Below are 23,031 nucleotides of genomic sequence, written 5' to 3' on the forward strand. Positions count from 1 at the left end.
CTGTTTTGCCATGATTCTTAAAGTGGTGTACACACTGTGAAATATTACAATCATTCACACTCCGTACTCGTACTTACTTACTGAGAGTTATTCAAAGTAAAGGCTGTTAGAGGTCGTGTACGCCTTTCTTTTACTTAATGATGGACAAGGTAACCAAAATGTATTTTATAATTCATAATGAGTAGAAGATTTGGGTCAGATGGACTACACAGAGGTTGTGTGTGGACATTGTGTCTTCGGATTGTATGGGATGATGAATTGAAGTTTGCACTAGGATTTTATCTGTACTTGTTCGAGGAGACTGACAGAGGAAAGAGTTGTTATGGAAGTGAAATGATATTGGTGTTAAGGTTCATATGTATCGACGTATTGAAGAGGTATTCTGAGGTATTGAGATTATGTGAAGTTTAAATGTATTGGAGTTTTGGTGGACAAGACGTAAGGTTAATGACATTGATGATATATGGATCGATGTAAGAGGTATTATTGAAGTGTTAAGATTATGTGATGCTGATGATTATTGGAGTTTTAGTGGATAAGAGGTAAAGTAAGTGAGGAGCACATTTTTTTTGTTGGATTATATGGAACAAGGAGGATGAAGATGGAAGACTATAACACTCAAGTGGAAGGAAGATTGTCTACTCACACACTTTGTTAAATCAATAAGCAGTATATACTTTTTTTGTTTTTGGAGAGAGGAAGTATTTGCATATCTTGACACACTGACAGTTGTTCAGCAACTGTACATTTGATTTGGCTTGGCGAACATTGGTCTTGACATGATGACTATGACGTTGACTAACTATTATTGACTGTTATACACTGCTCCCACTACTACTTGATACACATGTTGAACATCAATATTTTGACAGAATTGCGTTTAAACAGTTAACACTATTCAATTAGAATGATGAGTGAGTGTGTTTTGTGTGTTTTCCTTTCTTAATCCCAAATAATTGGTACCGACCTACCTTCTAAATATTATTTTATTTGTTCGTTGTGGCTTACACTGACACCCATAAATTTTATAGGTTTACTGATATTTGTGTATTTGTAATAGTTAATATGACCATTATCTGATATCATTTGTGTGTTTATTATAATTTGTATGTTTAGTGTAAGAGCATTGATAATAATTTTGTAAAAGCAATTGTGTGTGCATTCAAACCATTGTTTGTGCTTGCACCTATCCTCATTGATGGGTGCCACTGGAAATGTTCAATTTCTGCTGATAAACTCTGATTAACTGTCTGATCAGTGATAGAGTATATTATGGACTGTTACATGCACTTGTTCAACATGATGGGTGCCACTTGGGAATGTTTAATTTCTGCTGATAAACTCTGATGAACTGTCTGATTGGTGATAGTGAATATTATGAACTGTTACCTGCACTTGTTCAACATGATGGGTGCCACTTGGAAATGTTTAATTTCTGCTGATAAACTTTGATGAACTGTCTGATTAGTGATAGTGAATATTACGGACTGTTGCTGTCTGCACCTGTTCAACGTTGCTGGGTGCCACTGATGGAACTGCTTCTACTGCAATAATGTCACTTGTTGGTGTCTGCACCTGTTTAACATAGCTGGGTGCCACTGATGGAACTGCTTCTACTGAAATGATGTCACTTGTTGGTGTCCGCACCTGTTGAACATTGCTGGGTGCCACTGATGGAACTGCTTCTACTGAGATAATGTCACTTGTTGGTGTCGGCACCTGTTCAACATTGCTGGGTGCCACTGTTAGAGCTGTTTAATTACTGCTGATGAAATGTTATGAGACTGCTATTTGCACCGGTTGACCATTGCTGGGTGCTACTGTAGGAACTGTCAACTACTCTGTGGAGTGCTACTTGTTTATTGAACTGTTGAAAGGATTTTATGTGAATGTTTGTATAAACTGATTTTTTGTGTATTTACTGTTTATGAAATGATATGAGACTCTTACCTACACCTATTCGTCATTTCTGGTGCCATTGATTGAATGATACATGTGTAAATTATTATGTAAATCACATGTATGCAAGCATTGGTATTCCCTACTGTATTTTATATTAGGTTATTGAAGGTTCAGTGCAAAGCCAAAATTTATTTAGTGATGTGATATTTACTTATTAATATTATCTTCTATTTCTGTCTGTATTTTTTGGACGAATTTGTTGGTATTTTCACCACCAATGCTGGCAAAAGTACCATCAAATTCTAGCCCGTGGGGAAGGGGCATATGAAAGGTGGCTACACTGAGTCCCAGGGCCAGAGATTGCGCCAAAGAGTATTATTCAGCCGCCTCCACTGGGAAATAGTAGTTCTGAGGTTGCCGTGGGCAGTGCTTGTTGAGAGGATGTTGATAGCAGTACTAGTTGAGGGTATGTCGTGTGCAGTTGTTCTGTTGGGTGAGACAGCAGATGTTGTTCGATTGGGGATGTTGCAAAGATCACAGTGTATTTTTCGTCAATATATATGAAGGTAACAAAAAAAATTTGATTTCAAATTTCCTAAATAACAATGCTTCTTGGTTACAGGTTGAGTCAACAAAGCATCTTGCTTGTGTTCACGTATTAGACAGTAATTCTCGTTTCTATGTGCAATTGTAGTATTACTGGTTTTTTTAATTAATTCATTGTAAATTGTGTTTAAAATATCTTGTCGTATTGAGGAAGAACAGTGCCAGATGTGTACGTTGAATAACACTTCCACACACAGAACAGTTGTACTTATGCTTTGTTGTTCCGTAGCTTTTATAGTTTCTGGGGACTTATTTAATTAATTGTGTTAACGGAAATTTCCTTTCATTCTTTATTGTTATTCTATGCATTCATATTGCGTACTAGTGCTACTCAGGGCCAACCAGTTACGAGACTTCGTAACCGGACATACAACTACTAAAAGTTATTTGCATTTTATTTAATTAAGCTCCCATGCAATGCTCGCCATATTGCGTGACACAAATGCATTCAGTAGTGTACAACAAGATTATCTATGGACGTTAAAGTACTCATGTTATACACTTACACAAAGAGACGGATTACATGATGCGAAGCGAGAACAAATACTGTGTATTTTAAAATGCATACTCGTCTACAGTAAGCTATCTTAAAAGAAAATTATTACAAGAAACTAAGATAACATTTTTAATAAAATTCTCCCTCAGATTTAATTCAGGTTTACTAATCTGCAGTTAGCTGTTAAAATTGAGGAGACAGTGATAAAAGCTATCAAGAATAAGTTCTGCCAATGGCAGAAACATTATAAACGATAGATAAAACCGACAAGTTTAAATATTATGGTAGATATTTAAGTACACTGTATATCAACATTTAGTTAAAACTATAGAATGTGGTACAAATTATCTACCTGTATCCTAATGAGTATTTAACGGGCATTCCGCAGTGTTACTCTCAAATCGATGAGCGAGGTGGCTCAGTGGTCATGCCACCTATTAGGCAGGTAGGCGATTCGATATAAATTATGTATTCTGTGATTTCCGCAGATGGTTTGAGGCTAATGCCGGCTTCGTAGCTTTGAAACGACACGACTGATATTTTTTCCGTGTATTTTCATTGTCAACGGGGCTTTTAGTCATAGATCTTCTGGTTCACCATTGTCACGAAAAGTCGTTAAGATAAACGTGGATATTTTCTTGGTAAATGTCTCAGTGTTTTTGATATAGGGTGAAGTTCCGTTTAATAAACGCTTGACCAAATTCATATAACTGTCGAGACTGAACTTGCATTGGTGGATATGCGTGACGTTACTGACACTAGTGTGTTTCATAGTAGGAAAGGAGCATGGGACATATTACTACGGGCGATCAACTACAAATAAAACCAAGTAGGATTTTTTATTTGGTACAACTAGCTTAATGGACTTGAAACTGTGATCGATACTCTGGCCACAGTGACTAGAAAATGACTTATGTCCGAATACCAGAGCCCTCCATCGTAGTTGCCAAAAATTACCACTCAAATTTTATGTAGCGTTCCAATGTATTGTCGTATTTGAAGATCGCATTTCCAGGGTGCCATTCTACAATAAAATACTCTTATGTGTAGGATTTTCCCAATCAAAAAGATTTGTGTAGTTTTGTTTTCTAAACTTGGTTGCGTCTTTTTCATATTTGAGATGATTTCAAGCGTTTACAGACAATATATTTTGCCAATAGAAATGGCACGTAGTAAGATTTGACGCCCTACCCCCATGGACCATGGGCCTTGCCGTTGGTGGGGAGGCTTGCGTGCCTCAGCGATACAGATGGCCGTACCGTAGGTGCAACCACAACGGAAGGGTATCTGTTGAGAGGCCAAACAAACGTGTGGTTTCTGAAGAAGGGCAGCAGCCTTTTCAGTAGTTGCAGGGGCAACAGTCTGGATGATTGACTGATCTGGCCTTGCAACACTAACCGAAACGGCCTTGCTGTGCTGGTACTGCGAATGGTTGAAAGCAAGGGGACACTACAGCAGTAATTTTTACCGAGGGCATGCAGCTTTACTGTATGGTTAAATGATGATGGCGTCCTCTTGGGTAAAATATTCCGGAGGTAAAATAGTCCCCCATTCGGATCTCCAGGCGGGAACTAGTCAAGAGGACGTCGTTATCAGGAGAAAGAAAACTGTCGTTCTACGGATCGGAGCGTGGAATGTCAGTTCCCTTAATCGGGCAGGTAGGTTAGAAAATTTAAAAAGGGAAATTGATAGGTTGAAGTTAGATATAGTGGGAATTAGTGAAGTTCGGTGGCAGGAGGAACAAGACTTTTGGTCAGGTGAATACAGGGTTATAAATACAAAATCAAATAGGGGTAATGCAGGAGTAGGTTTAATAATGAACAAAAAAATAGGAGTGCGAGTAAGCTACTACCAACAGCATAGTGAACGCATTATTGTGGCCAAGATAGACACAAAGCCCATGGCTACGACAGTGGTACAAGTTTATATGCCAACTAGCTCTGCAGAGGATGAAGAAATTGATGAAATGTATGATGAGATAAGAGAAATTATTCAGGTAGTGAAGGGAGATGAAAATTTAATAGTCATGGGTGAATGGAATTCGAGAGTAGGAAAAGGGAGAGAAGGATACATAGTGGGTGAATATGGATTGGAGGAGAGAAATTAAAGAGGAAGCCGTCTGGTAGAATTGTGCACAGAGCATAACTTAATCATAGCTAACACTTGGTTCGGGAATCATAACAGTAGGTTGTACACATGGAAAAATCCTGGCGATACCAGAAGGTATCAGATATATTATATAATGGTAAGACAGAGATTTAGGAAGCAGGTTTTAAATTGTAAGACATTTCCAGGGTCAGATGTAGACTCTGACCACAATCTATTGGTTATGAACCGTTGATTAAAACGGAAGAAACTGCAAAAAGGTAGGAATTTAAGGAGATGGGACCTGGATAAACTAAAAGAACCAGAAGTTGTACAGAGTTTCAGGGAGAGCATAAGAGAACAATTGACAGGAATGGGGGAAAGAAATACAGTAGAAGAAGAATGAGCAGCTCTGAGGGATGAAGTAGTGAAGGCAGCAGAGGATCAAGTAGCTAAAAAGATGAGGATTAGTAGAAATCCTTGGGTAACAGAAGATATATTGAATTTAACTGATGAAAGGAGAAAATATAAAAACGCAGTAAATGAAGCAGGTAAAAAGGAATACAAACGTCTCAAAAAAATGGTTCAAATGGCTCTGAGCACTATGGGCTTAACATCTGTGGTCATCAGTCCCCTAGAACTTAGAACACCCAGCCATCACGAGGCAGAGAAAATCCCTGACCCCGCCGGGAATCGAACCCGGGAACCCGGGCGTGGGAAGCAAGAACGCTACCGCACGACCACGAGATGCGGGCAAAACGTCTCAAAAATGAGATCGACAGGAAGTGCAAAATGGCTAAGCAGGCATGGCTAGAGGACAAATGTAAGGATGTAGAGGCTTATTTCACTAGGGGTTAGATACAAACTGCCTACAGGAAAATTAAAGAGACCTTTGGAGGAAAGATAACCACTTGTATGAATATCAAGAGCTCAGAATGAAACCCAGTTCTAAGCAAAGAATGGAAAGCAGAAGGAGTATATAGAGGGTCTATACAAGGGCGATGTACTTGAGGGCAATATTATGGAAATGTAAGAGGATGTAGATGAAGATGAAATGCGAGATACGGTACTGTGAGTAGAGTTTGACAGGGCACTGAAAGACCCGAGTCGAAACAAGGCCCCGGGAGTAGACAACATTCCATTGGAACTACTGACGGCCTTGGTAGAGCCAGTCCTGACAAAACTTTACCATCTGGTGAGCAAGATGTATGAGACAGGTGAAATACCCTCAGACTTCAAGAAGAATATAATAATCCCAATGCCAAAGAAAGCAGTTGTTGAAAGATGTGAAAATTACCGAACTATCAGTTTAATAAGTCACAGCTGCAAAATACTAACGCGAATTCTTTACAGACGAATGGAGAAACTGGTAGAAGCCGACCATGGCGAAGATCTGTTTGGATTCCGTAGAAATAGTTGCAACACGTGAGGCAATACTGACCCTACGAATTATCTTATAAAATAGATTAAGGAAAGGCAAACCTACGTTTCTAGCATTTGTAGACTTTGAGGAAGTTTTTGACAATGTTGACTGGAATACTCTCTTTCAAATTCTAAAGGTGGCAGGGGTAAAATACAGGGAGCGAGAGGCTATTTACAATTTGTACAGAAACCAAATTGCAGTTATAAGAGTCGAGGGGCATGAAAGGGATCTAGTGGTTGGGAGGGGAGTGAGACAGGGTAGTAGCCTCTCCCCGAAGTTTTTCAATCTGTACATTGAGCAAGCAGTAAAGGAAGCAAAAGAAAAATTCGGAGTAGGTATTAAAGTCCATGGAGAAGAAATAAAAACTTTGAGGTTCACCGATGACACTGTAATTCTGTCAGAGACAGGAAAGGACTTGGAAGAGCAGTTGAACCGAAAGGACAGTCTCTTGAAAGGAGGATATAAGATGAACATCAACAAAAGCAAAACAAGGATCATGGAATGTAGTCGAATTAAGTCGGGTGATGCTGAGGGAATTAGATTAGGAAATGAGACACTTAAAGTAGCAAAGGAGTTTTGCTATTTGGGGAGCAAGATAACTGATGATGGTCGAAGTAGAGAGGATATAAAATGTAGACTGGCAATGGCAAGGAAAGCGTTTCGGAAGAAGAGAAATTTGTGAACATCGAGTATAGATTTAAGTGTCAGGAAGTCATTTCTGAAAGTATTTGTATGGAGTGTAGCCATGTATGGAAGTGAAACGTGGACAATAAATAGTTTGGGCAAGAAGAGAATAGAAGCTTTCGAAATGTGCTGCTACAGAAGAATGCTGAAGATTAGTTGGGTAGATCACACAACTAATGAGGAGGGATTGAATAGAATTGGGGAGAAGAGGAGTTTGTGGCAGAAGTTGACTAGAAGAAGGGATCGGTTGGTAGGACATGTTCTGAGGCATCGAGGGATCACAAATTTAGCATTGGAAGGCTGCGTGGGGGGTAAAAATTGTAGAGGGAGACGAAGAGATGAATACACTAAGCAGATTCAGAAGGATGTAGGTTGCAGTAAGTACTGGGAGATGAAGAAGCTTGCACAGGATAGAGTAGCTTGGAGAGCTGCATCAAACAAGTCTCAGGACTGAAGACAAGAAGAAGAACAAGATTTGTCGTGTCAACTCATGAACGTCGTACAGGTTGTTGTCCAGGTACCTCGGATATCTAATTGTTTCCACACCGTACATACATATACTCTCACATGGGAAATGTGTACAATAACATGGACTCATGGCAAGAAACCAGCATCATTAACTCAGTGAATAGCAGATATAAATAAGATTCGAACTTAAATATGAATGCGTGGTTTCTGTTCTTTCAGACGTATCCGAGAGAATAGATACAGCACGCTCGTATATGATTGATACGCCTAGCTGGGCAATGGATCGACCTTCTTTGGTGCACAAATTCATCCGGCCTCCTGTGGGAATCTCTGAGTAGTGAATATTGAGTCGTTAGTGGACAGGGAGTGCGGATAGGTGGCGCTCGCTGAGAATGTGGATCGGCCGTGAGGCGTGCTGAGATAGCCTGCGCAGTTGTGCGCTGTGTCCCGGATGGCGCAGCGGTAAACCCACCAGTCTAGTAAGCAGGAGATTCCCGTTTCGAATCCCGGTTCGGAACACATTTTCGCTCGTCGCAGATGAACCCGCTCAATGTCGCGCTGCAGCTGACAGCAGTGATCCCATTCAATTTACAGATTCGAATTTAGATAGTAGGGAGGAGTGAGTACGGTGCAATAATTGGGAGACGTTTTTGTTTCCGTACCAGAGAGCAGCGGGAGTTGTGCCGACAGATATGCTGTCTCTTTCAAGCGACGGGCAAACAAATGTGGTGAGATTAATGAGGTTCTGTGATACGTCTAATTTGTTTCCTACAACTTTAGAGGATGTTAACAGAGTGACTAGCTCATCCATGTCTTTTTGTAAGTGGTCAGCCAGCCACAATTCCTTGTGACGTTATTTCAGCTCCTCTGTCGTTTTACTTATGTTTTAATTCCAGGTGTATCACCTTTCAGCTACTGCCCGTTGTCTTAAGACATGTGAGACAGAATCGACACGATTGAGACGTGAGTGAGTGGGTGTGTGTTATTTTGTGAGATTGCTGCTCACTATGTAATAACTTTCTTAGCCATTTTATCCACATTCGGTTGTTTTAACATGTGTAAGATGTTGATAACATTGCCACTGAGAGCCCATAAACTCCTAAAACACACACACACACACACACACACACACACATACACACACACACACACACACACACACACACACACACACACACACACGCAGACAGAGAAAGAGAGAGAGAGAGAGAGGAGTGAGGTTGAAATCCCTGTCTAGTCATACAAAATTAAATTTTTCTCCCTATAATAACCACGCTTTCTCTGAAGCACCTATTTCTTGAGGGAAGAACGCCAAAAGAAAAATTTAGACAACCAAAGATACTGCTGAAATTGCTTTTGCTTAAGCATCTCTTGAATATTTGGTTTCAAACTAGTTAAGACACATACAGGGTCACTATCCACTTTCTGGCGACTGCAGTGTTTTCTTTTCATTATGGCTAGTGTGGAAAATCCGGTCTCACATATGCATGTAGATGAGGAGTTTTAAGGCTCTTCATACAGCAAGAAAGAAAAACAAAAAGAAGAAAAAACACCGGAGACATTTTCAGTGTTTCAACTAGCTGTTCTTTCAGATTCAGAGAGATTTCTTCGATGCTACAATTCTCACTACTGTTTGAAAGAGGTATCGTGTTAATTTTTCGCTATCTTCTCCTAAAACAGTTTTGATTATTTAAATAATGGTTTTTTTTATAGCCTCACTAAAAGTATGAGGTTGCCTGTTTTATATTTCATGAAATATAGGTATAATGAAACGATATATAACGTAACACTACTAGGATCTTATGCTCTTGGAATTTTAACCGAAAACCACACTTTGATCGACCACGCTACACTTCTAGTGCCCGCCATTTCGGCTGGATTAGCATCTCCATGACAAAATAACGGTTAATAAATGGACCTGTAAAGAAATGCGCTGTTAGTCTTCGAATCTTCTCTATTTCCTCTGTCAATCCTATCTGATACGGTCTCAAACTGGTGAGGAAGACGAAAGAGTCTTTTATGAGCTATCTTCGGAGATTTCTTTCAACGAACCGCAGTCCAGTATCTGCATTCTACATCTACATGACTACTGTGCAGTCCACAACTAAGTCGGTTAGGTACGATTAGTTTTATTTGGTCTTTCTGTTTTAAACTGCTCCTTGTGCACTCTCCCCGAATGTTCTACCATCTTATAATCATACAGTAATGCGTCTTCCTGCCTGTTTATGTGGAATTGTACATTTGTTTTCGATGAGGGTCAACTCTCACTTATAAGACGGTATTGCACTTTATCAATGGACTGCCTCTAATAGTTTTCGTTCCTGCTTAGATGTGCCAGGTAACTGTGGTGCGGTGATTTCAACGTGAACCAGGACTGTAGAGATATACTCGCGAGCAATCAATGGATTAATAACGTAACTTTATTTCTCAGAGGTGGTAATTAAAACAATATGATTTTCCTCATTCTATTCCACAGATAGTCGAGGCTACAATTAGAGTAAATTATTGCACACTGTCTGCGCTACATATATTCTGTACCATCAGCTCGTACCAGTTAAAACCCTCGTTTGGTACAGTATGTATCGTTTTTCCAGTCATTTTGAACGAACACATAGCGTTAGTCCCACGCTTGTGTCTCAGTCTCTTATCTCACGAACTACTGTAGGGATTTTGATAAGGTTTTCGCTGATACACAGACTATTTCACGAGGCAGAATAGTGTATGTAATTTATTACCACAGCACCGGCCGCAGACGCTTAGTGCTGCTCACGCAAAGTCGAGGCCGGTCGCTAGTTGTATGTACAGTATTTATTAATTCTCCCAACGGAATTGTGCTTGTTGTTAGGGAAGAGAAAATGAGTTTAGATTTGCCAAGTGTAGCAAGACTTCACCGAGCTTCTAAATCTCCCCGCATCGCATGAGCTACATTGGGAGAATACTCGCTGCGCCTGACGCAATTCATCAACGTCACAGCCACGTGTCAGGAACGCATTACTATGCTGATTAGGCTGTAGCAGCTTTGTGATTGACTGTTACGGATTGGATAACTTCTGCAACTGAACTGGGTACGTGTTGTGTAAGGAATTTAATGCATTCGAAATTTTCCCCTTTTTTAATATATGAATGTTCCGTATGCTGCAGAACAAAAATTGCATTAATTTAACACCTATTGAATTCAAAAGTTGTAGTCAGGCCATACCGACCATTACACAAGTTTTCCCGGAAGATCGAGATAATTTTCGTCGCTGGTGTTGAAACATTTCAGACTAACGTAAATTCACAATGACAAAACGTCCAACAGTACAGCGCAATCGTTGATGTGCGTCCACCTCCGTAGTTGAACTGTAAGAGTGCCTGACTGCAACGCGGAGTACCCGTGTTAAAGTGCCGGTACTGCCAGAGATTTTTTCTTGGTGAGAAGACTGGAACTGGGTCTACCCAGCTTCGTGATACCAGTTGAGGAGCACCTTCAGTGAGAAGTAGCGGCCCCATAGTCTGGACATCTGACAACGGGCGGGTGACCGGTGTGTTGTCCTCATGTCCCTCCATACCGCATCCGCATGAAGCCACATGGCAGAAGACGACACGACGACCGTTCGGCCTCTCAAGGTTATCTTGAATTACGTTCTATTTAAATAAAAACCTACAGCTACAGGTGTAAGAGCCACTGCACAGACACTCTATACGGAAGAGAAATTTTAAAGTTAGGCTTATCTCATGAGAAAAAATAAAATATAAATCTGATGACCCCTTACAAATGCATGTAAACCTGCTCTCTCTCTTGTCAAAAAATAAGAGGGACCGACTTTATACTACCTCGCCCATTGGTTATTAATTTCACTGTCGATAGATTCTGAAGTCGGTCACCTTTGTTTTGTGATGTCGCTTGTGTTTACAGTGTGAGTGTTCTCTTTCTGGAGTTTCTCTGAAAACCGAGGTTTTAAATTTGCTTGCACAGAGCTTACTTGCTGCAGTTTTGCCTTGAAAATGGCAGGGCGTGCTCCTGTCGAAATATTGGCTTTTGACAACAACGTTGTATACGCTGGGAGAAACTTAGGTCTCAAATCATACAGTCCTTCATCATAAACATTGTAACAGGTTGTATTAATTGCGTTATTTCATTACAAAAGGAAGCAAGCACCAGCAAACCACACCAAGACTTTGACCATGCAAATTATCTCGGATCAATGATGAAAATACGTCCCGTAGCTGTAATCACATAATGGTGTATAAGTTGTAACAAAATGTTACCGACCTACGTCGAGGAATTGTCTTGAGGAACAAAGTGAGACTAGGAAATCACTCACAGGAACGTTATCGAAGACACAGATACCCATTAAAGATAAAATACGTCTGAGTTATAGGAGATAGGAACATAAACTTGATCATGTTGAGCAGCACAGCTGACGATATCAATGATTCCGAAAAACAACCTCATTGATATTATTACACGTTTATTGTAGTTTGACCGGTTTTGTTCGTTGAGCATCTTACGCTAACCAGTGTTAGTCTGGTCCGTTGTTCGTTTTGCCTGGTCAATCAGAGAGTAAATTATTCTTATCACGTTGTGCACCACAGTTGACAATATTAATGACCAAAACCAACCATATCACCTGCATCATTACACATTTTGGAACCAGAAGGTGTTCAACGGACGAAACCGATCGCAACACAAGAAATGATCAGCCGTAACACAGTAAATGTGTAATAATACAGTATAGCTGCATTTTATTGATCATTGTAGGAAACAAGGCGTTCCAGTATCCCCCCCCCCTTCCCTGTCCCCTGCTCCTCACTCGCTCCCCCACGCTGTCAGCGAACTTGAGTTCATAAGCTGAAGAATCAGCAGCGTAGCTTACCTCATAAGGCGAGACAACATTCAACACCAAAGATGTTTTCTATGAAACAACGCCTGTCAAAACAGCATTGTGTCTCTGAAGCCATGTTTGCCGCTGAAGCTGTGGCCTATATGCTGACCTTAGCCTTTATAGCTTCGGCAGTCGGTAGGGTTGTTGGATGGTGTTTGTTGATTTGGATTCTGTGCTGGTCTTGCAACAATGTAATAAATCACGTCTTCCCTTTCTGACATTAAACTGCACCTATTCTAAATCTATCAGATAGTTTAAGTACTAAATGTAGAACTAGCCAGGGAAACCACTTGCAATATAGGTTATAATAAATATGCAATAATGATTCCAAACGTTATGACAAACCCCCGCATCCTAATTGGATGCCGACTGATGGAAGGGCTTGCACCACGTGCGGCAAGGGAAGTATGTAAGCGCAACGAAATGGGATCCATTTTATGAACTATACAGGCTAAAAATGGAAAAATCCGTTGAAATAAGCCACTTAAAACAAGGTTGTAAAACAGCGATTAGATAACAATGGGTTGGAAGGCCTTGCCACATTTCGGACGTTTGCCCGTTCTACGATCTACATCTACATCTACATTTATACTCCGCAAGCCACCCAACGGTGTGTGGCGGAGGGCACTTTACGTGCCACTGTCATTACATCCCTTTTCCGTTCCAGTCGCGTATGGTTCGCGGGAAGAACGACTGTCTGAAAGCCTCCGTGCGCGCTCGAATCTCTCTAATTTTACATTCGTGATCTCCTCGGGAGGTATAAGCAGGGGGAAGCAATATATTCGATACCTCATCCAGAAACGCACCCTCTCCAAACCTGGCGAGCAAGCTACACCGCGATGCAGAGCGCCTCTCTTGCAGAGTCTGCCACTTGAGTTTGCTAAACATCTCCGTAACGCTATCACGGTTACCGAATAACCCTGTGACGAAACGCGCCGCTCTTCTTTGGATCTTCTCTATCTCCTCCGTCAAACCGATCTGGTACGGATCCCACACTGATGAGCAATACTCAAGTATAGGTGGAACGAGTGTTTTGTAAGCCACCTCCTTTGTTGATGGACTACAATTTCTAAGGACTCTCCCAATGAATCTCAACCTGGTACCCGCCTTACCAACAATTAATTTTGTATGATCATTCCACTTCAAATCGTTCCTTACGCATACTCCCAGATATTTTACAGAAGTAACTGCTACCAGTGTTTGTTCCGCTATCATATAATCATACAATAAAGGATCCTTCTTTCTATGTATTCGCAATACATTACATTTGTCTATGTTAGGGGTCAGTTGCCACTCCCTGCACCAGGTGCCTATCCGTTGCAGATCGTCCTGCATTTCGCTGCAATGTTCTAATGCTGCAACTTCTCTGTATACTACAGCATCATCCGCGAAAAGCCGCATGGAACTTCCGACACTATCTACCAGGTCATTTATATATATTGTGAAAAGCAATGGTCCCATAACACTCCCCTGTGGCACGCCAGAGGTTACTTTAACGTCTGTAGACGTCTCTCCATTGATAACAACATGCTGTGTTCTGTTTGTTCTTCAATCCAGCCACACAACTGGTCTGATATTCCGTAGGCTCTTACTTTGTTTATCAGGCGACAGTGCGGAACTGTATCGAACGCCGCCCGGAAGTCAAGGAAAATAGCATCTACCTGGAAGCCTGTAGCTAATATTTTCTGGGTCTCATGAACAAATAAAGCGAGTTGGGTCTCACACGATCGATGTTTCCGGAATCCATGTTGATTCCTACAGAGTAGATTCTGGGTTTCCAAAAACGACATGATATTCGAGCAAAAAACATGTTCTAAAATTCTACAACAGATCGACGTCAGAGATATAGGTCTATAGTTTTGCGCATCTGCTCGACGACCCTTCTTGAAGACTGGGATTACCTGTGCTCTTTTCCAATCATTTGGAACCTTCCGTTCCTCTAGAGACTTGCGGTACATGGCTGTTAGAAAGGGGGCAAGTTCCTTCGCGTACTCTGTGTAGAATCGAATTATTATCTCGTCAGGTCCAGTGGACTTTCCTCTGTTGAGTGATTCCAGTTGCTTTTCTATTCCTTGGACACTTATTTCGATGTCAGCCAGTTTTTCGTTTGTGCGAGGATTTAGAGAAGGAACTGCAGTGCGGTCTTCCTCTGTGAAACAGCTTTGGAAAAATGTGTTTAGTATTTCAGCTTTACGCGTGTCATCGTCTGTTTCAATGCCATCATCATCCCGGAGTGTCTGGATATGATGTTTCGAGCCACTTACTGATTTAACGTAAGGCCAGAACTTCCTAGGATTTTCTGTCAACTCGGTACATAGAAATTTACTTTCGAATTCACTGAACGCTTCACGCATAGCCCTCCTTACGCTAACTTTGACATCGTTTAGCTTCTGTTTGTCTGAGAGGTTTTGGCTGCGTTTAAACTTGGATTGAAGCTCTCTTTGCTTTCGCAGTAATTTCCTAACTTTGTTGTTGAACCACGGTGGGTTTTTCCCGTCCCTCACAGTTTTACTCGGCACGTACCTGTCTAAAACGCATTTTACGATTGCCTTGAACTTTATCCATAAACACTCAGCATTGCCAGTGTCGGAACAGAAATTTTCGTTTTGATCTGTTAGGTAGTCTGAAATCTGCCTTCTATTACTCTTGCTAAACAGATAGACCTTCCTCCCTTTTTTTATATTCCTATTAACTTCCACATTCAGGGATGCTGCTGCAACGGCCTTATGATCACTGATTCCCTGTTCTGCACTTACAGAGTCGAAAAGTTCGGGTCCGTTTGTTATCAGTAGGTCCAAGATGTTATATCCACGAGTCGGTTCTCTGTTTAATTGCTCGAGGTAATTTTCGGATAGTACACTCAGTATAATGTCACTCGATGCTCTGTCCCTACCACCCGTCCTAAACATCTGAGTTTCCCAGTCTATATCTGGTAAATTGAAATCTCCACCTAAGACTATAACATGCTGAGAAAATTTATGTGAAATGTATTCCAAATTTTCTCTCAGTTGTTCTGCCACCAATGCTGCTGTGTCGGAATGTCGGTAAAAGGAGCCAATTATTAACCTAGCTTGGTTGTTGAGTGTAACCTCCACCCATAATAATTCACAGGAACTATCCACTTCTACTTCACTACAGGGTAAACTACTATTAACAGCGACAAACACGCCACCACCGGTTGCATGCAATCTATCCTTTCTAAACACCGTCTGTGCCTTTGTAAAAATTTCGGCAGAATTTATCTCTGACTTCAGCCAGCTTTCTGTACCTATAATGATTTCAGCTTCGGTGCTTTCTATCAGCGCTTGAAGTTCCGGTACTTTAACAATGCAGCTTCGACAGTTTACAATTACAATACCGATTGCTGCTTGGTCCCCGCATGACCTGACTTCGTCCCGCACTGTTTGAGGCTGTTGCCCTCTCTGTTCTTGTCCGAGGCCATCTAACCTAAAAAGCCGCCCAGTCCACGCCACACAACCCCTGCTACCCATGTACCCACTTGCTGCGTGTAGTGGACTCCTGACCTATCCAGCGGAACTCGAAACCCCACCACCCTATGGCGCAAGTTGAGGAATCTGCAGCCCACACGGTCGCAGAACCGTCTCAGACTCTGATTCAGACCCTCCACTCGGCTCTGTACCGAATGTCCGCAGTCAGTCCTGTCGATGATGCTGCAGATGGTGAGCTCTGCTTTCATCCCACTAGCGAGACTGGCAGTCTTCATCATATCAGATAGCCGCCGGAAGCCAGAGAGAATTTCCTCCGATCCATAGCGACACACGTCATTGGTGCCGACATGAGCGACCACCTGCAGATGGGTGCACCCTGTACCCTTCATGGCATCCGGAAGGATCCTTTCCACATCTGGAATGACTCCCCCCCGGTATGCACACGGAGTGCACATTGGTTTTCTTCCCCTCTCTTCCTGCCATATCCCTAAGGGGCCCCATTATGCGCCTGACGCTGGAGCTCCCAACTACCAGTAAGCACACCGTCTGCGACCGCTCGGATCTTGCAGACTGAGGGGCAACCTCTGGAACAGGACAAGCAGCCATGTCCGGCCGAAGATCAGTATCAGCCTGAGACAGAGCCTGAAACCGGTTCGTCAGACAAACTGGAGAGGCCTTCCGTTCAGCCCTCCGGAATGTCTTTCGCCCCCTGCCTCACCTCGAGACGACCTCCCACTCTACCACAGGTGAGGGATCAGCCTCAATGTGGGCTGTATCCCGGGCAGCCACAGTCGTAGTCCGATCGGGGGATGCGTGGGACGAGCTGGCCGTCGCCGACAAACCCCCATCCTGACCCCCACAGTGATGCAAATTGGCAACAGCCTCAAGCTGTGTGACCGAAGCTTGGAGCGAAGGTATGCCAACTCAGCCTGCATCCGAACACAGCAGTTGCAGTCCCTAACCATGCTAAAAACTGTTGTGCAAAGAACGTCTGAACTAATCTACAGCCGACCGCGGTGGTCTAGTGGTTCTAGGCACTCAGTCCGGAACCGCGCGACTGCTACGGTCGCAGGTTCGAATCCTGCCTCGGGCATGGATGTTTGTGATGTCCTTAGGTTAGTTAGGTTTAAGTAGTTCTAAGTTCTAGGGGACTGATGACCACAGATGTTAAGTCCCATAGTGCTCAGAACCATTTGAACTAATCTACAGAGAGCACAAACAAATCGACACAAAATTTAAACGGTTATTAAAATACAAGATTGCTAGTAAGTGCAGTAATGCCGCTACTTGCGCACTGCTGACACACTGCTCGGCGGCGGAAGGAGACTACGCTATTTTACACTATTCAGGTACTAAAACGCGATGCTACAACTCTCAAATACTATAATACGCCCGAAATTTATGAATTAAACAATGCAAGTACCAAAAACACTCAAAGAAATTAAGAATTAAACTATGTAACAAATGAGTGTGCTAGAAGTATACGTCTTTCCGCTGGCAGCTGCTTATCCAACGGCGGCAGGGAGCACACTGGCTGTGACCAACCGACACTGGCCGTTCAAAATAAAAACAGAAGACAGACGACTACGTGAATTTACACTATTCAGGTACTAAAACGCGATGCTGCATCTCTCAAATACTATAATACGCCCGAAATTTATGAATTGAACAATGCTAGTACCAGAAACACGCAAAGAAATTAAGAATTAAACTATGTAACAAATAAGTGAGCTAGGAGTATACGACTTTCTGCTGGCAGCGGCTTCTCCAACGGCGGCAGCGAGCACACTGAGGCAATTCAGACGATGGAGTACATGGACGTTGTAGGAGAACGTCGTTCGCTGCACACTGTTGTACATGATGCTCTGCAGCAGGTGACGCCTTAGTGTTCCCATGTTGACTTAAGGGGAGACGGAAGGCAAGTGGGCTTCAAAAATTAGATTTTTAGATTTTAGCATATTTGTAATCCCTGGTCTTTCCTGCGTAAAACAGTTTTTACTTTATATAAACACGACAATTTTTTCGTGTGATATAATGGTTTTGCTGACACTCTGTTCAATCTGGCATTTAAATGTCACGCCTTCCTTTTTGCGTCATGCAGAGATAATGCACAGCATTTAATTAAATGAAATGAAATGAAACCCATATTTAGAGACATTTGTACAGATACCTTGTTGAAGAAATGTCTTCATGGGAAAACTCAAAATTTAAATCTATATGTGAAGTCTGTCATTTGGAACCCGTTACCGAAAATTGTATTTGTTCTGATTACAACCCTCACATTTGGTGTTTATGATGCTATTTTATGCTTCAATGATGATGTAATTAGGAACCTGAAGGTTTTGGGATGATTGGGCATTAAACCTAGTGGAAATACTGCAAAATCCTTGGTGCAAATAGATAAAGAGTGAATCCGCAACGCAGATATGTTGTTGTTGTTGTGGTCTTCAGTCCTGAGACTGGTTTGATGCAGCTCTCCATGCTACTGTATACTGTGCGAGCTCCTTCATCTCCCAGTACATACTGCAACCTACATCCTTCTGAATCTTCTTAGTGTATTCATCTCTTGATCTCCCTCTACGATTTTTACCCTCCACGCTGCCCTCCAATGCTAAATTTGTGATCCCTTGATGCCTCAGAACATGTCCTACCAACTGGGCTCTTCTTCTTGTCAAGTTGTGCCAAAAACTCCTCTTCTCCCCAATTCTATTCAATACCTCCTCATTAGTTATGTGATCTACCCATCTGATCTTCAGCATTCTTCTGTAGCACCACATTTCGAAAGCTTCTATTCTCTTCTTGTCCAAACTATTTATCGTCTATGTTTCACTGCCATACATGGCTACACTCCATACAAATACTTTCAGAAACGACTTCCCGACACTTAAACCTATACTCGATGTTAACAAATTTTTCTTCTTCAGAAACGCTTTCCTTCCCATTGCCATTCTACATTTTATATCCTTCCTACTTCGACCATCATCAGTTATTTTGCTCCCCAAACAGCAAAACTCCATTGCTACTTTAAGTGTCTCATTTCCTAATCTAATTCCCTCAGCATCACCCTACTTAATTTGCCTACTTTCCATTATCCTCGTTTTGCTTTTGTTGATGTTCATCTTATATCATCCATTCAACACACTGTCCATTTTGTTCAACTGTTCTTCCAAGTCCTTTGCTGTCTCTGACAGAATTACAATATCATAGGCGAACCTCAAAGTTTTTGTTTCTTCTCCATGGGCTTTACTACCTACTGCGAATTTTTCTTTTGCTTCCTTTACTGCTTGCTCAATATACAGATTGAGTGACATTGGGGAGAGACTACAACCCTGTCTCACTCCGTCCCCAACCACTGCTTTCCTTTCATGCCCCTCGACTCTTATAACTGTCATCTGGTTTCTGTACAAATTGTAAATAGCCTTTCGCTCCCTGTATTTTACCCCTGCCACCTTTAGAATTTGAAAGACTGTATTCCAGTCAACTTTGTCAGAAGCTTTCTCTATGTCTACAAATGCTAGAAACGTAGGTTTGCCTTTCCTTAATCTTTCTTCTTAGATAAGTCGTAAGGTCAGTATTGCCTCACGTGTTCCAACATTTCTGTGGAATCCAAACTGATCTTCCCCGAGGTCGGCTTCTACCAGTTTGAACCATCTACCAGTTTTTCCATTCGTCTGTAAAGAATTTGCGTTAGTATTTTGCAACTGTGACTTACTAAACTGATAGTTCGGTAATTTTGACATCTGTCAACACCTGCTTTCTTTGGGATTGGAATTATTATATTGTTCTTGAAGTCTGAGGGTATTTCGCCTGTCTCATACATCTTGCTCAACAGATAGTAAGACTTTTGTCAGGACTGGCTCTCCCAAGACCGTCAGTAGTTCTAATGGAATATTGTCTACTCCCCGGGGCCTTGTTTCGACTCAGGTCTTTCAGTGCTCTGTCAAACTCTTCACGCAGTATCGTATCTCCCATTTCATCTTCATCTACATCCTCTACCATTTCCATAATATTGTCCTCAAGTACAACGGCCTTTTATAGACCCTCTATATACTCCTTCCACCTTTCTGCTTTCCCTTCTTTGCTTACAACTGGGTTTCCATCAAAGCTCTTGATGTTCATACAAGTGGCTCTCTTTTCTCCAATGGTCTCTTTAATTTTCCTGTAAGCAGTATCTGTCTTACCCCTAGTGAGGGAAGCCTCTACAACATTGCATTGGTCCTCTAGCCATCCCTGCTTAGCCATTTTGCACTTCCTGTCGATCTCATTTTTGAGACGTTTGTATTCCTTTTTGCCTGCTTCATCTACTGCATTAATGCAGATATAGCTAATTTAAAATGCACATAAGAAGCCAGACAGAAAAGAAGAGGGACTAAGAGAAGAAAAGAAAATCAGTATGATTCAGATGATGCTCAGTATGGTGCAGGAAAGTATTAGTGGTAAGTAATTCTCATCGATGTCTATACTAGAATTGCAATATTAAACTTTAAATGGATTTTTCTCATAACTACATTTTTTTACTTTCAGGTGCCATTATTTGATAAACTAATGGGGTTAGAATCATGAAATTTGGTCAGTTTGTACTGCAGATGGAAATAAACTACTACAAGTAAATTGAGAACCACCAAACAATCTGAAACTGTTTTATATTAATTAATGTACAAAAAAAGTTAAATCTTACTACTGAAAGAATAAATCTTTTTCTTCAAAACCATACGAGGTATTATGTTCATCTTACTTGTAAATTGAGGCATATATGTTATATATATATGCAGTAAAGATTTCATTATCACTTATAGTTGTTATGAAAAGTGTACCTATTCAAAGGGTAAAATAGCATTGGCAGAATAGGGATAAAAAGTGCCTTCCGTCTCCTCTTAACGACATCGTCACATACGATACATCGAGACAAGATTATCGAGAGAGGGTCGTGAACGAATGGAAACGAGTCGCCTGGTCGATTTTTTACGCCAGGTCAATGACCGTGTCCATATACATCTATGTCTACGTTACAGTCCACACGTCTCTAATGGTGTGTGGCTAAGAGTACTTCTGGTACCACTGACAGATTCCCTTCCCCTTTCCTGTTCCACTCCCGAATCGCCCGTGGGAAGAATGATGGTCGGCAATCCTCTGTGTTAGCTCTAATATCTAGAATTTTTCTGCCGTGGACAATTCACGAGATCTACTTGGGAGGAAGTAATATGGGAGGAAGCAATATGCTGTCCGACTTTTCCAGGAAAATACTCTCTCGAAATTTCAGTGCTAAATTTTTACGTGACGCACAACGCCTGTCTTGACGCGTCTGCCAGTGGAATTTATTGAGCATCTCTGCAACGCTTTCGCCCCGAATAAACAACCCTGTGACGAATGCACCACTCTTCGTACCAGGTAAGGATCTCAGAATAATGAACAGCACTCAAGAATCTGTAGAACAATCGGCTTTTAAGCCACTCCCTTTCGTGGATGAGTTACATATCCTTAAGTGACTTTCTATAAATCTCAGTTTGTGATCTGCTTATCGTGCTATTTATTTTATGTGGTCATTCAACTTAAGGTCGATCCGGATGAATAATCTTAGATATCTTACGGTATATGCTGTTTCCAGCAATGTGTCATCAATAATATAATCGTATGACAGTACGCTTCTTTTCCTATGTATGCGCAAAAAGTTACATCGATTTACACTCAGACTCAACTCTGCCAGAGCCTACATCATTTATCAATCCTCTGCAGGTCAGTTTCCAAGTCGCCACTGTATTCTGGCGTTGCTACATTCTTGCAGACAGCCTCGTTATCTGCGAACAGTATTAACGAGTTTCTACCAGATCATTTATATATGTTTTAAACAGGAACGGTACTATAACACTTACCTGGAGTATTCCTGAAATTACATCTATCGATTTTCTTCCGTTAGAGTGACGTGCTAAGTTCTGTCTATAAGGAAATCTAGAATTCAGTCGCAAATCCGTGTTATGTAAAAGCCAAAAGTCTTCCTGAAGTGATGGAACACGGCATCTACGTAGGTTCCGTTTTCTAAAACGCTAAGAATCTCATGGACGAACAGTGCGAGCTGGGTTCCACAAGCTCTGTTTGCGGAACCCGTGTTAATTTTTATAGAAAAGATTTTCGTTCTTCAAAAGCGTCATAAATCTTTAGCATTAAACATGTTCCATAATTTTACATCATACTGACGTAGACATTGTAGACCTATAATTATACGCACCTCTGGAACCAACTTCTTGAAAACGGGAATGACCTGCGCTTTTTTCCGGTGGCTAGGTATCCTACGTTGCTCCAGCGAACTGCGATAAACTGCTGCAAGAAGGGAATCAGGATATTTCGCACAATCCTTCTAGAATCCAATGGGTATCTAATCTGGGGGTTGATGCCTTTCCATAACTAAGCTATTGTAACTGCTTTTCTATTCCGCGATAGATTTACCTCGATTTTTATCATTTCGACGTTCGTGCTATTGTAAAGGGGGATCGTGTTACCATCTTCCGTGGTGATACAGTTTCGGAATACCGAATTCAGCATTTCGGCCTTCTCTCAATTATCGTCAGTTTCGGTGCCAGTGTGGTCACATAGACCGTCGTCCAGGCTCTAAACATGCTCCGCGGCTTGGGCGCAGGCCAGCGGAGGCAGTGTTATGCTGCTGGACACTATCGCCGGAGTTCCAGTGGGATCTGTAGCAGTAATCAAGGAACCATGCTAACTGTTGACTATGTGAACTTTATTACGAACCATCTGTATCCCTTCGTGCTTCTTGTCTTCCTCGATGACGCTTTTATTTACAGCAGAATAATTGCCGGAACCACAAAGCCAAAATTGGGCTACAATGGTGTGAAGAAAGGGACAACAAACTCGGATTGAGAACTTGGCCATAAAATGGATCTCATCTGAACCACATGGAACACGTTTGGGACATTGCCGAGAGCCAGCCTCGCGTCCACAAACCACCAGCCTTTAATTTACAGGAATAGCGCGACCTCTGCCGTAGATATCTTGTTGTACACAGGTGCAGAAACCTCCAAGGACTTGTCGAGTCCA

This window comes from Schistocerca piceifrons, chromosome 7, assembly GCF_021461385.2.
Source record: "Schistocerca piceifrons isolate TAMUIC-IGC-003096 chromosome 7, iqSchPice1.1, whole genome shotgun sequence".
Lineage (NCBI taxonomy): Eukaryota > Metazoa > Arthropoda > Insecta > Orthoptera > Acrididae > Schistocerca > Schistocerca piceifrons.